This window comes from Balaenoptera ricei, chromosome 7 (assembly GCF_028023285.1).
Source record: "Balaenoptera ricei isolate mBalRic1 chromosome 7, mBalRic1.hap2, whole genome shotgun sequence".
Classification (NCBI taxonomy): Eukaryota; Metazoa; Chordata; class Mammalia; order Artiodactyla; family Balaenopteridae; genus Balaenoptera; species Balaenoptera ricei.
The window spans coordinates 120976472-120990925 of NC_082645.1; the positions used below are offsets into that span (position 1 = coordinate 120976472).

General features: G+C 58.1%; 1 long non-coding RNA gene across 1 annotated transcript; it reads right to left on the bottom strand.

The window, feature by feature from the left end:
- Nucleotides 1-2123: 2123 nt before the first annotated feature.
- On the bottom strand, nucleotides 2124-9306 carry LOC132368771 (uncharacterized). Its single transcript, XR_009504162.1, has 5 exons — nucleotides 8747-9306; nucleotides 5947-6120; nucleotides 5219-5384; nucleotides 3564-3670; nucleotides 2124-2368 (listed from the first exon to the last, which is right to left on the bottom strand). It is a non-coding gene; the product is annotated as an uncharacterized LOC132368771 (long non-coding RNA).
- Nucleotides 9307-14454: the final 5148 nt, after the last annotated feature.

The following is a 14454-nucleotide window of genomic DNA, read 5'->3' on the forward strand; positions in this document are numbered from 1 at the left end:
CCACTGTGCATTTCAAGGGAAACTCGGTCTGTGTGCCACTTCTGCCGCGTCATCAAAATCACGGTTTGGAGAATCGACGTCGGGCCCAACGGCCTCGCAGAGCCTTTCCCCGAGTTTGGTCGTTTTCTATTTTATCGTTTTATTTTTAATCCGTCCATGAGGTGCTGTCTCTGCAGGGAGTTGGGAGCCGGCCAGCCCACAGGTGGCCAGGTGATCCCTGCCGAGAACCCCTCCCCAGGGCTGCCAGGCCTGAGGGCCGGTACCCGGGAGCCGGCGGGCCAGACCCCAGCTGTGGGCGGAAGGGGGACAGCCGGTGAGGGGTCCTGGGTTGGGAGCTGCCGCCCTCCGCCCTGCCCGTCGCCTTCAGAGGCTAGGGACCCAATACAGTCTCCTGACTCTGTGTGGCAGGACAGACAGACTTGCTGACACCACCCCCAGGGCCCAGAGGGCCTCGGTGGGCTCTGCTCCGTGCCCCGGGGGCTAACAAGGAAGGGCTGCTCTACCACGGTGGGGTCTGGGGAAGGATGAGGGCCTCGGGATCATGGCTGGTGCTTGACCTGCATCTTGCCCTCTGGGGGACTCCCTGGGAAAACAAAGGATAGAAGGGTGGCCTCCTGGGTGAGCAGACCCCAGGCAGGGGAGACGCCAGAGGGGTAGGGCCCCTGGCTGAGCTCTTGGGACAGGCAGGCAGGATCTGCTGTCTGGTCCATTTGACTTTTGCTGCCAGGGCTCCCCCCCCACCGAGCCCCGTATGTCCTCCTTCCGTGGGTTTTCCGTGGCCCTCAGCGGAGGAGGGATCCTGCAGGGCCTACACCATCTGCAGATGGGCGGGTGCCATGCCCCAGGGAGCCGCCGAGCCACACGCCTCTGCGTAATAACAAGGCACCAGCCCGCTTACGGGGCCGGGAGCCAAGTGTCCACAGCTTTGAGCAGTGGTTTCTGCTCGGATTAAGGGATGCACATCTTCGTTTCCGCCATGGGACCCGTTCTGCAGATCTGCCCGGGGGCACCGGCCTGCTGCGGACACCAGGCCCACAAAGTCAGGCGCAGGCCAGCGCCCAGACCTCATGAGGGGAGGTTTCCACCCTGCAGCCCTGGCACGGCGCTCAGCCGTGCACCCCCAAGTTCAAAATTCCAAAGGACCTACTGTACAAAGATGTGCGGGGAGAGGCTGCAGACCCCTGGGTCTCAGCTGCTGGACATGGGGGGTTCCGGGGTGGGTGACTCCACCCATTTGGGACACACAAGACATAGGACACTGGAGGCTCCCAGACAGGCCTTTGCTCAGTGACTCACTCGAGCAGGAGCCCTCCTCCCGAGCAGGCGGAGCCCCTCCTGGAGACCCCACCCATTTCCAGGCAACCCCGGAAAGGCCACGCCAGCCTCCCCAAGGCAGGACGGTGCCGCCGTGAGCACCGGCGATGACGACTGGGGACACTAAGCAGGCCACGGAAAGCCCGGGGCAGGACAGGAGGGGGCCAGGGTTCTACAGGGAACTTTCCAGACTGTGGGACACACAGCACCAGAAGCTGCCTAAGGCAGGCCAGGCCCGACAGGTGCTGTCCGTCACACCCTGGCTGAACAGCAGCCAGAGGTACACGGGGGACAGAGCCACTGGTGCCCCTCTGACCCCACAGTCACAGCAATGTGGCCACCTGCCCTGAGCCCAGCAGGGAGTCCCGGGGCAGGAGAAGTCACCCAGACCATCAGAACCGGAGGGCTTGGGGGCTGACCTCAGCAAACCACAGCCAGGATGGGGTTGAGAACACCTGCATTTCATGTAGGGTTTAATTCTGGGACAGAAGGCTGGCTCGGCATCAGTAAATCTATAAATATAACCCACTATGTTAAGAAGTGAGGAGAAAAAAATATGATCATCTTAAAGGTGTTGAAAGCATTTCGTATCCTTTCCTACTAAAAACTTTGAAATTTCTTAGCAAGAAAAGAATGGCGCAAACCTCCCTAACTTGATAAAGATTTCCTCTAGAAACCTTCAGCCAAAGTCATGATTAACGGTAAAACTTTAAAAGCATCCCCCTTACAGTCAGGAGAACAGACAAGGGTCTCCATCGTTACCAATATTTTTTTTTATAAAGTTATTTATTTATTTTTATTTTTGGCTGTGTTGGGTCTTCGTTGCTATGCCCAGGCTTTCTCTAGTTGCGGCGAGCAGGGGCTACTCTTCGTCACGGTGCACGGACTTCTCCTTGCGGTGGCTTCTCCTCTTGCAGAGCATGGGCTCTAGGCACACGGGCTTCAGCTTGTGGCTCGCGGGCTCTAGAGCGCAGGCTCAGTAGTTGTGGTGCACGTGCTTAGTTGTTCTGCGGCATGTGGGATCTTCCCAGCCCAGGGATCGAACCCGTGTCCCCTGCATTGGCAGGCAGATTCTTAACCACTGCACCACCAGGGAAGTCCCACCAATATTTTTATAACATTTCATCTTTTACCAGTATTACACTAGAGATCATAGTCAAGGCAGTAATATATATATACTTTAAAAAAAGAACTGAAAGTCATAAATATTTGAAAATAAAAAGATCAAGCCATGACTGACTGTAGGTGCTATCGAGAAATCAGAAGGGGGCCAACTGAAAAGCTGTTTGAATTCCCTGGGGGTCCGGTGGTTAAGACTCAGCACTTTCACTGCCTAGGGCCCAGGTTCGATCCCTGGTCAGGGAACTAAGATCCCACAAGCTGCGCAGTGCAGCCAAAAATATATATATATATATATATCAATGTTAGAACTAATTATATAATTTAGTCAAGTTGTGAGGTCAAAAAGCAACATTCAATAGTCACTAACTTTCCTGTACAAGTAATGACTGATGAAAATACATTGTCAAACATGTCACAAGAGCCAAAAAAAATCTAAAAATAAATCCAAAAAAATGTAAAAGGCCTGGATCAGGGGTCCCCAACCCCCGGGCCACGGAGCACTACCAGTACATCGCCTGTTAGGAACCGGGCCGCACAGCAGGAGGTGAACAGGGGGCGAGCGAGCGAAGCTTCATCTGTATTTACAGCCGCTCCTCATGGCTCGCGTTACCGCCTGAGCTCCGCCTCCTGTCAGCATTATGGGGAGTTGTATAATTATTTCACTATGTATTACAATGTAATAATAATAGAAATAAAGTGCACAACAAATGTAATGCACTTGAGTCATCCCAAAACCATCCCCCCAACCCCAGCCCGTGGAAAAACTGTTTTCCACAAAACTGGTCCCTGGTGCCAAAAAGGTTGAGGACGGCTGGCCTACATGATAAAAATTATAAAACTGCATTGAAAAGCAATTGTTTAAAAAAACTGAATAAAGGGAGAAATTTGAAATACATAAGATTCTCAATTTTGAGAAAAAAAATCAATTCTCCCAAAACTAGCCTACACATTCAGGGCAATTCATGAGACTTCAGGTCGAGCCCAAAGTTCTTACAGAGGAGAATAGCCGAGAAATTTTGAAAATTAAGAAATATGTGTCCTACTAAACTATGGTATTTGAAACAGCGAGGTTTTGGTCCAGACGGAAACCTGCACAGAGATGGGAGGATGGGAGTCCAGAAACACACCTGCGTGGGTTGGAATTCATGTGGACCGATTCACATGGTTGCGGGCGAGGTGGAATCTGCAACGGAGACTCCAGGTGAGAGACTGGTCTTTGATCCATAGAGAATTCCTCAAATATCAATACAGAAAGACAAACAACAAAGGTGGAAGATGGCAAAGGGCTCAGATAGATGGGCCCCAGGAAACACGCAAGGTGCCACGAACTTATGAGAACATCTCAACCTCCCAGTCCTAGGGAAGCACAGATGGAAACACTCGTGAGATTCACCTGTCGTCCAGGTGGGCACACGACAAGGGGCTTCACCTGGCCCGGTGTTTCAGAAGGACAATTTGGCCGTGTTTATTTAAAATATTAAAGTGCACACCCCATAACTCAGCAGACGTGTTTCTGATCATCTGTTCTATAGAAGAACTCATGTGTGCTCACATAGACTCACTGGTGGGATTTAATGTCGATTTGTCTGGAATAACAGAACTCTCGAGCAGAGGCGTGGTTAAATAGAAGGAGAATGCAGCCGCTTTTCAGAATAAAGAGGAAACAAACAGAAAGGACAGGGAGATCTGGACATACGAATGTGAAATGACCACCAGGACTTAGGGTTCAGTTGAAAATGCTCCACAACAATATGCCTGATAGACCTGAACTATTAGGGTCTCTCAGATGCCCAGGTAAGACCCAGAGAAAGTTCTAGAAGGGAATGCCTGCAGTGTTAACCTCAATACTCTGGATGGAGGGTGTGATTTGGGGTGTGAACAGGAACTTTATTTTTCGTCATACACTTCTGAATTTGGAGTTATAACAATCACATATACATACGCTACTAGAGTATTTTTTTAAGTTTTTAGGAAGCTTTAAATTCTGGCTGTTGGTCATGCACACTGGATCTTGGCTGAGAGCAGCGGGCTTCGGCCTGCTCAGCCACCTCTCACTCCAGCACCTCTGCCCACTCCGGCAGGGGCTGCAGCAAATAGTCCCCCTACCCGAGGCCCTGCGGGAGACCCTCCTGAGTGGGCAGCCCTTTCACCTGTCCAAACCAAGCGTGTCACCTGTAAGTCCCAGGATCCCGGGCCCCCCTGCTACCCCATATATAACTGCACTCCTGGCGCCGGGGGCACCCAACCCAGCTCCTGCCTGGTGTCCCCGGGTGTTTCTGACCACTGCAGGGGGTGGGCAGGGGGCTGGCAAGGTCTCTGGTTTTGAAGTGCATTTTCCACATTTGCAGTTAAGTCAGAATACCCAATCTGGACAGCTTGAAGGTGGAGACGTAGAAATGGTCATTTGGTGAGACTAGCTCCTTCCAGAAAATCTGCAGGCAGGGTGGGAAGGAGCCTGAGGCTGGGGGTCTCTCTGAAGCAATGGGAGGGTCAGCAAGCAGGCTGGCCAGCGACCACTGCTCTGAGCCTCATGCTGAACGCAGCCCTGAGGGGCGCGTCCCATCCCCACAGGAGAGGCCCGTGAGGATGAAGAAGCAGGACATCGGGGGTCTTCATGGCCTGGACCAGGGCACGAGGGACATGTGCAGGGTGTGAACACTCAGGTGAGGGCCAGCCTGTGCTGGTCAGAGCAAAGGCGACTATCCCCCCTGGGAGCCCCTGAGCTAGGGAGCCAGAGGTGGAGGGTCAGGGGAGGGGGGTGATGGGGAGCAGCCTCCCTCACCTGTGGCCGGGCTGGCTGCCGGCTTAGAGGACGGATGGAGGATGGATACGCCAGCCCCTGCTGTGAGCTCCGCGGCCTGCTGTGGCTCATGACCTGGCGGTGACGAGTCAGTGGCACACGGAGAAGCCTCTGCGGGAACCTGACATTGTGACGACATTGCTCTTGCCTGTTATGAAAGGGTGGGTCCACTCCCAGTGGGTGGGAAACCAAAAACTCAGAGCCTGAGAAGCTCTTCTCGTGCCAGGCGCTTCCCCTCCGCACCCCTTCCCTCCCTCCCAGGGGACCTGCCTTCCAGGTGACAAATGCAGGTCCCCACCAGGGCTGGAGTTAAAGCGAGGACACACTACCAGATTGCCTCCTTCCCCTGTAACTCCGGTGTCCCTCGCTGTCCCCACTCTGGAAGGTACTGTCACAACAGCTTATCACAGGGACGTCCCAGGAGGGTCGCTCATGCCAGGTGTGCTCTCAGGCTTCACACAAATTAATCAGACTTACGAAGAATGACAACTCTGGGTTTTTTTTGGTGGGGAGCGGGTTATGTAAAATTCACATAACATAAAATTAACCATTTTAAAGCATACGATTCGGTGGCATTTGGTACCTTCACAATGTTGTGCAACCACCTCTCTCTGGTTCCAAAACATTCTCAACACCCCGAAAGGAAGCCTCACACCCACTGGCAGTCACTCCACATTCACCGCCTCCCCCAGCCCCTGGCTGCTACCAACCTGTTTTCTGCCCCTGTGGATTTCTCTCCTGCAGACATTTCGTATAAGAGGAATCAGACAATACGTGCCTTTTGTGACTGACTTCTTTCACTGAGCGTAATGATTTCGAGGTTCATCCAGGTTGTAGGCTGTGTCAGCACTTCATTCCTTTTTATGGATGAATACTACTCCATTCTGTGGGTAGACCACACTTGCTTTATCCACTCATTAGCTCATGGACATTGGGGTTGTTTCCACATTTTATGTGCTGTGAATAATGCTGCTATGAACATTCGTGTACAAGTTTTTGTTTGACTACCTGTTTTCAGTTCTTTGGGGTATATATACTTTGGAGTACAATAGCTAGGTCAAATGGTAATTCTCTTTTTCTTTTTCAGGACCCACCAAACTGTTTTGCCCAGTGGCTGCACCATTTTACATTCCCATCAGCAATGTACGGCACTTCCAAATTCTCCACATCCTAGCCAACATTTGTTATTTTCCATCTTTTTTATTATATCCATCCTAGTGGGTATGAAATGGTACTTCCTTGTGGTTTTGATTTGCATTTCCGTAATGACTAATGATGTTGAGCATCTTTTCATGTACTTTTGGCTATTTGCATATTTTCTTTGGAAAAATGCCACTCAAGTCCTCTGTCCATTGTTTAATTGTGTTGTTTGACCTTCTATGGTTGTGTTGTAAGAGTTCTTGTATATATATACATATATATAAAATATGTACATATATTATATATTTAGTTAATTTATATTATATACACATAGATCTAGACACTAGATCTGTATCAGAGATGTAACCTGCAAACATTTTCTCCCACCCTGTGGGTTGTCCTTTCACTTTCTTGACTGTGTCCCTTGATGCATACAAGTTTCTAATTTTGATGAAGAAGTCCAATGTATCAATTTTTTTCTTTTGTTGCCTGTGCTTTTGGTGTCCTAGCTAAAAACTCATCGCCAAATCCAAGGTCATGAAGATCGACCCCTGTTTTCTTCTAAGAGTTTTATAGTTTTAGCTCTTCCCATTTAGGTCTTTGATCCATTTTGAGTTAATTTTTGTGTATGGTGTGAGCTAGGGGTCTAACTTCATTATCCCAGCACCATTTGTTGAAGGGACTATTCTCTCTCTCAGTGAATGGTCTCCACACCCTTGTTGAAAACCAATTGACCATAGACATGCACGGGCTTATTTCTATTCCATTGGTCTATGTCTTTATGCCAGTATCACGCTATCTGATTACTGTAGCTTTGTAGTGGGTTTTGAAATTGAGAAATGTAACTCCTTCAACTTTGTTGTCCCTTTTTAAGGTTATTTGGCTATTCAGGGAACAACCTTGTATCGTGCCCATTTTTCCCATGAGATAATGGAGAAAGCAAAAGAAGACACAGTGCCCTCCTGGGGTGGCTCAGCTGGGCACTGGCAGTTTGGGCACCAGCAGTGTTGGAGGGGATGAGGGGAGAGGGCTCGGGGGCCAGGCAAGGGCACTGGGTCTGCGGGCCGGGGAGCACCTCCAGGGGCTGCCTTGACCTGGCTCTGGGGCTCCTGGGGCTGAGGGCACAGTGGGCAGGCACCTCAGGCCACCCTCCCCGGCTCCAGCCCCAGCCTCAGGCCTGGGGACCCCTTTGATCTGGGGCCCCCGGGAAGGGCTAGGCTGCCCCGTCTGTCCCCTTCTCGGGGACACCTTGGCCAGATTCTCACTGAAGGGCAGGCAGCAAGGAGACAGGCAAGCTGGTCAGTGTCACTATCCAGTCTAAGCCACCAACTGCCTCTGCGGAGGGGACACTTGACCTCCAGTGCCCCCTGCCTCCCAGCAAAGGTGGGCCATGGCCACGTCCTGCTCACCCAGAACTGGCCCAGGTCTGGGGCGCTCGGGCTGAGCTTGGCTGTAGGGACGACCCAACAGGCCAGGTCATGGCTGCAGGCTGTGGTCACCAGCCTCCCCTTTCTCACCCAACTCCTCAGCCGTGTTGTTCCAGCCGGTGCCTCCTTTATCCATGGGGATGTCCCTGCTGTGCTGGGGGACGGGGAGCTGTAGCCTCCTGTGAGCAGGGCCAGGGCCGGAACCTTCCCTCACCTTGGGTTGCGCCCAGGACAGCAGGGCAGGGCGAGGCCGAACCGCTCCCCACGCCACCCCCGCCAGCAGCGCACCCCTGACTCTGGAAGCAGCCTGCCCCTTGACTACCCCTCCCTCCCACCTTCTACCCGTTTCCAGGGGTAGGGGCCCCTGGCTCAGCGTCAGATGTCCTCTCCCACCCAGGAGGCATTTACTCTTGCACAGAGAGTCAGAGCCCGGCAGCGTCACTGGCAGACCACGGCGGCTGGAATCTTCTCTCAGCCCCACCTGCCAGAGCCTCCCCTCGGGGTCCAGAAGACCCGAGTTCCTACCCTGGGACTCAGTGCACCTGCCAAGGTTGCAAGACCCTGCTCCTCGGACCCTGCAGGGCCCCCCAGGAGAAAGCGCTTCCCTGTGGGCCCACACTCCATCCCCTCCCTGGCTGTGCCCTGGCCCCAGCTTCACACAGCGTGTGGTGGTCTGAGCGTTGGGTGGCTGGGCTGGGTCCTGACCACACAGGCCGGGGGCCTCCTCAGCCCGGTGTATGGGCCCCGCCCCCAGCCCGTGGGCTGCCCACCAAGGCCACTGAGGCCAGAGCCACCTCCCCACTGTTCTCTGCTCCTCCCGGGCTGGCTGACAAGGGCCCCCAGCCTGGCCACCTCTCCCGTCCTCCCTGCCGACTCAGCCCCTTCTCTCAGGCGGACTCCCTGGGGAAGACCCTCGGACCGACGGCCCTGCAGCCCGGGGCACCTTTGTGAGGAGCAGCAAAGATCAGGACAGCCAGCCAGAGAGGGGTCCGTTCCTGGAGCACCGCTCCACGGCCGCGGGGTGCAGAGGAATCATCGCGTCCTGGGCTGCTGGGGTCTCAGCCCACGAGGTGAGCACGGGGTCCGCGCCTCCACGAGCTCAGGGAGCACGTAGGTGAGTGAGCAAGGTCACGTCCGAAGAGCAAGGCAACGCCTTGTTTCAGATGCCGATTCGTCTCTTCCTAAAAATGACAACTGGAATCTGGGTCCTCCTTCGGCCACGTGGTGGACCCTGGTCCTCCTGGGCCAGCTCCTCCCAGGGGCGAGTCCTCCACGGGGTTCTCAGAGGGTGCCTCGAACTTGACCCAGCCCTGGAAATTGCTCTTTGCTTTGGGGACCCAGCAACCCCTGAGGGCTGTCCACACTCTCCGGGTGATGAAGGAATGCTGGAAGGCCTCAAGTGCGGAAGACTGACTTCCCTCAAGGTTCCTCGAGGTCTCAGGTGCTGCATCTGCGTGGACACATACGTCCTCGGCCCCAAACCTCTGGGGCTGGCAGCAACCTCAGACCTGCCCCAAGATGAGTGGAAGATTCCGGGACTGAGCCAGGGCTGTCTGGGGCGGAGGGAGTGGCCTGGTTTGGTTTAATGTGCCGGTCAGCCGGTCAGCCGGTCAGCCGCAAAACAAGGAGCGGCCGAGGGCTCTCTGGCATCGCCCTGCAGGCAGAGTCTCTGCGGGCTTTTGGTAGAAGCTGGTTTTAGAGCCAGCAGCCTGGCCGTATGGACTGGAGAAGGAAAAGATGAGAAGCCAGCGACGGTCCCGGAGGGAAGAGGCGCGGAGGGCACACGGAACCAGGCAGGGAGGGCCGGCCAGCCCAGCCGGAAAGCAGCAAGCTCCCGGTGGCCTGGGCCTGCCAGGAGGGCTTCGCCCCAACACGTCACGCGGTGCCTGGACACCCCAGGGCCCGGCTCAGCCCTCCCCAGGGGACGGGCCAAGGAGCCGGGGCGAGGAAGGCGGCACAGGGAAGAGCGCGCCAGGCGGGCCCAGAGCTGAGGGCGGGGCCTTCTCCTCCAGTGGGTGCGCAGACCCCAGACTCGGGCACGGGCTGTGCAGGGCCCCCCCTCCGTGCAACTCCTCCCCAGCGCGCCCCGCGTGCACGAGAGGCCTGCCCAGGCTTCTGGCGGATCAAAGGGCCCCGCAGAGCTGAGCAGGCTGCCTTAAAGTCTGAGCCCGGCAGGCGTTGGCGCGAGAGGGGCAGGGGGACACGTAGGACCACCCTACGTGCGGAACAACAGGGGCACCCGCGGAGCGAGGGGCAGGGGGACACGTAGGACCACCCTACGTGCGGAACAACAGCACCCATGTTTTGTCTGGCCTGCTGACCCCACGGTGCCCAGCTTGGGCCTCCTCCACCCTCCCTGCTCCCAAGAGGCAGCCCCTGGCCCGGCTTGGGGAGCAGCTCGGTCTCAGAGCAGAGTCAGTCTTCTGGGGGTTGGGGACGAGGCCCACGTCTGGGGGGCCTCCAGAGTCCCACTGAGTGTCTGGGCAGAGTCGGGGCCAACTTTGGGGTCTCCACACTGGGGCAATCCCGGGGTGGCCTTGGGCCGAGACCCTTCATAAGGACAAGAGACGCATTCCCGAGCTGCCGAGTGAGGGACTCTGTTTTCCCACCTCCCCGCAGAGGCAGGGAGCTGCAGTAAACCAGTGGCACCCACCAGGCCCAGGGTCTGGCTCCCCCTCCCACCCCCAGGCTCTGGGGAACCCCGTTAGGGACCCTGACTCCGTCCGCAGGACGCCCCGCCTGGCGAAGCCTCTGCTCAGCCAGTGTCACATTCCCCTCCATCAGCCACACGCCGTGGCGTCCACTTCCTCTCTCAGGCTGCTGCCTGGGGGCCCCGTGCCCTACAGAGGTGGGGGGACCCTGTGTCCTCTGCTGACTCCCAGGGCATCACAACACCTCCGGGGCCCCAGTGGGTCAGGGTGTGGCAGCCTAGCTGTCCTGCCCAGTGCCCTCTGACCCCGTGCCTTACTGCCAACACGACGGGGCCCTCGTTAGGGACACGGCTGGCAGTGACGGTCGTGAGCAGACACGTGGATGGAATTGCTCAATCTATCTGAAAACTTGCTTTTGGGGTTCCCCTGTTGCTCCGCAATAGCTGGGGAAGGGGAGCACCGGCCCGTGGGGATCCAGAGGTGGAGGCCAGCAGGCCGGCAGCCCTAACGTGTGGATCCGGCGACCCGCGCACTCCCCATGTCTTCTGAGCAGCCAGGGCCCAGCGTGCCCTGACCCCTCCCTGGCCGGAGACAGGAAGTGGGGGGCAGGGTGCTGCCCTCCAGGACTCGGGGTCACTCCTCGAGAAGACGGAAACGTGGGAGAGCACAGGCCCCCTTCCGAGATGACTCTAAATGGTCCCTTTCTTCTCAGCCCTCCCTTGGTGTAAGCAGAGGGCAAATCCAGCCCCCATCACACACCCACTCGTTCAGGGACGATGCCACTTCCTTTTCATGAGCAAACCACTCACTCCTTCCTCCCTTTCTTCCATTGCACGTCTGTGTCTGCACGTCTGTGCCCACACCTCTGGCAGACCAGGGCCCCAAAGCAGGAGGTGGTGGTCTTGGTTGGAGCCACAGCAGCCATGTGTGGGCTCACGAGGCCCTCCCCAGTGTAACCCGGCCCTGGCTCCCGAAGCCCAGGCTGCCCCAGACGGGCACTAGATCTGAACGGCAGGGCCGGGGCAGTAAGTGGGGGCCTGGCAGAGGCAGCTGTGTCTCAGGAACAGCGGAGTCCCAGAAGCTGGCACTGGGGCACCTCCTCTGGGCTTCATGACCAGGGATGGGGCCCCTTCCCTCTCCCAGTAACAGTGTCCACGTCTGTACAACATAAGCACTCCCCCGGGTGGGGCAGCAAGGAAGGAGGCTCTGCGGGCCGGACGACTGGACGGAAGAGGGGAAGGAACACTGCAGGTGCACAGGCATCTCCTCTCCAGGCCCCCAAAGCCCCGTGACCTGGCAGAGCCGCCTCCACACCTGGCCTTCCAGCTGCTTGTCATCAAGGCCCTCTGGCAGGGGCCAGCCCCACCCAGAGCCGGGAGGATGGTCCCGCCTGCCATCCCTCTGGGCCACAGGCCAACACCGTGGCAGGGCCTTCATCGCTGCCTCCTCCCAGGCCCTGAGAATGGGGCCCCCAGGAGCTGGGTCCACGCGGGGTCACAGCAGCAGCGTCTCTCCCGCACAGGCACAGACCTCCCTCCTAGAGCCTCACGGAGGAAACAAGGAAACTGAGCCGAGTGCCACATCCAGAATCACACTGCTGACAAGTGGGAGGGCCGGGATTTGAACTCAGGCCTGTTCCTTTCGCTCCGGGACAGGACCAGGGAGTCAGCTAGCGCCAGCTACCGAGATGATGCACCTCCTTTCCTCATGTTGGCTTTCTGTTACTTTCAGTCATCAAGTGTCCTGATGATGCAAAACTGGCAAGAAACTGCACCTGGTGGGGAGGCACGCATGTGCCCTGGGAAGAACCTCCGCCCCAGCCTGGACCCTGGCCTCCCCTCGGCCCCCTCAAGTGCATGGAGGCTGAGCACCCAGGAAGCCACCCAACGTGGAGGAGACCAAGAGGGACGCAGCCAGAGCCCCGCACCCCTGGGGAGGGGAGGCTGCCCGGCCGCCATTCCCAGTTTTCCTTACAGCCATTCTCCAGAGGGACACTGCACCCCTCACTTCCCCGGCTCCCCTCGACGTCAGGGAAATGAGAGCTCGGATCCAGCTGGGGGCATGTCTCCTCACTAGGGGACACTAGGGGAAGGGCCCTGGCTGCGAGGGTCGTGACCTCTGAAGGGGAATGACACGGGGACCTTGCAGGCAGTGGTGAGGATTTCTCTAGGGGATGGAGTCATCATACACCTGGGAGGCACGTGTGCAGGGGCCGTGCCCGTGACCACCATGTCCTGAAAACCGGCCACGTGAGCATGGCACATGGACATTCTGGCCACACCACTGTCTGGAGGCCCAGAAACGCACTGGACGCTGACGCCACCCTGAGAAATCTCCCCGTCTGGCCGGATTAAGAGGAGGCGACAGATCCCCATAACAACAACAGTACGTGTGTGTGACTCTATCGAGCCTCAGGCCGTCTGGCTCCTGCCTGACCCGGAAGCACAAGCACGAGGCTGGAGGTGAGCTCCTGAAGAGAAGGCGGGGACAGGGGCCAGGTGGCCTGAGCCAGGCGGGCACAGGGGAGGCATGCAGGCAGCTGTGCCAGGCACAGGCAAGCAGGAGCAGGCTGGCCTGAGCGCTGCACAGGGTCTGTGAGTCACCAGCATGACTGGGTGGCAGGTGCGTGAGGACGGCCAGAGGCCAGCACGCTGGGGTAGGGGCCTCCCAGCCCCGCTCTCACACAATGACTCAGTGTCTCTGGGTGAGGGGGTAGAAGACTGCAAGCCCCCTCTTGAGGCTGCTGAGCCCACCACTCTGGGAACCCCAGGGGAGCGATGGAGCCCTCCTTCCTACCCACAGTGGACAAGCTCCCCCTGCTGTGAGGTGAAACGGTAAGCCCCCAGGTTCAAGGTTTGGGCACCCTTATTGGCACATGGTGGTTATCCTGGGGTCCTCTTCCAAGGGTGCCTATTTATTTGCTTTCCCCCCATTTCAACCAATCAGGCGTCTGGGGTCATGGCCTGGTGGTCTCTGGGGCCTTTGCCCACGTATCAGGAGAGCAGGAATGGGGTGGGGGAGGGCAGCAGCCGGGAAGAAAGAAACGGAGGCACCCTCAGCTCCCGGCGCCCGTCCCCCCGCCCCGGCCTCTCACCTCGCTTCCCACGGCCCGCATCCCCACCCTCTGCGGCTACCAGCACTGTCCACCCGCCCTGCAAGGTCCCCCGCCGCCTCGCTCACTGTTACGCCCTCCTCAGCCCCCAGCAATCTGACCTGTTGTCGGCCCGACGCCATCCCTTCCCCAAGAGATCACCTGCCACCGCCCAGCGGCCCAAGCCAACGGAAAAGCTTCTGCCCCCCTCGCTCGCCTCTCGAGCACCCAAAGCATCACGTGGAGGGGACACAAAACCGGCTGCCGATCTCCAACAACTAACTCGTTGGTTGCCTCTACGCAGGAACGGGCGCGCGCGAGGTCTACTCTCGGCTAGTTTCCCACGTACAGCCCCCCACTCTCCGCCACAAAAAAAATCAAGTGTGAGCTGGAGCCGCGGGAGAGGCGGCTGAAATGGGCGCGGGGACGAGGGGCCGTAAAGGGGTGCAGGCGGGGGACAAAGGGGACCAAGGCTGCGGGAGCGGACGCGCGAGGCACGCGGCCAGGGTGCAGGAAGGCACGGCCTGATCCGAGGAGAGGGAAGACGGGAGGGATGCCGACTTCGGCTGGGGGCGGGGAGGCCCCTGATAGGCGCGCGGAAGGCGTGATGTCACGTCCGGCGGGGGAAGCCCTGCCTCAGCACCCCCGCCCCCGCCCCCACAGGTGGTGCCGCCGCCCCGGGCGCTGGGCGTGGAGGGCCCGCCCCCGGGGACCCCGGACACGGCCCGCGCGCTCCCGGCCACCCCGCTTCCCTCCAGCAGTCAACAGATCCGCGCGAGTCGGGCGGCCCCGGGAGCAGGAGGGGCGCCCCGTGCGCCTCGGATCGCGCCCCCGCGCCGCGCCCCGCCCCGCCCCTGCGCGCCCCGCCCCGCGCGCCCCTCCCCGCCCCTCTCCCGGGCCGCCGAGGGG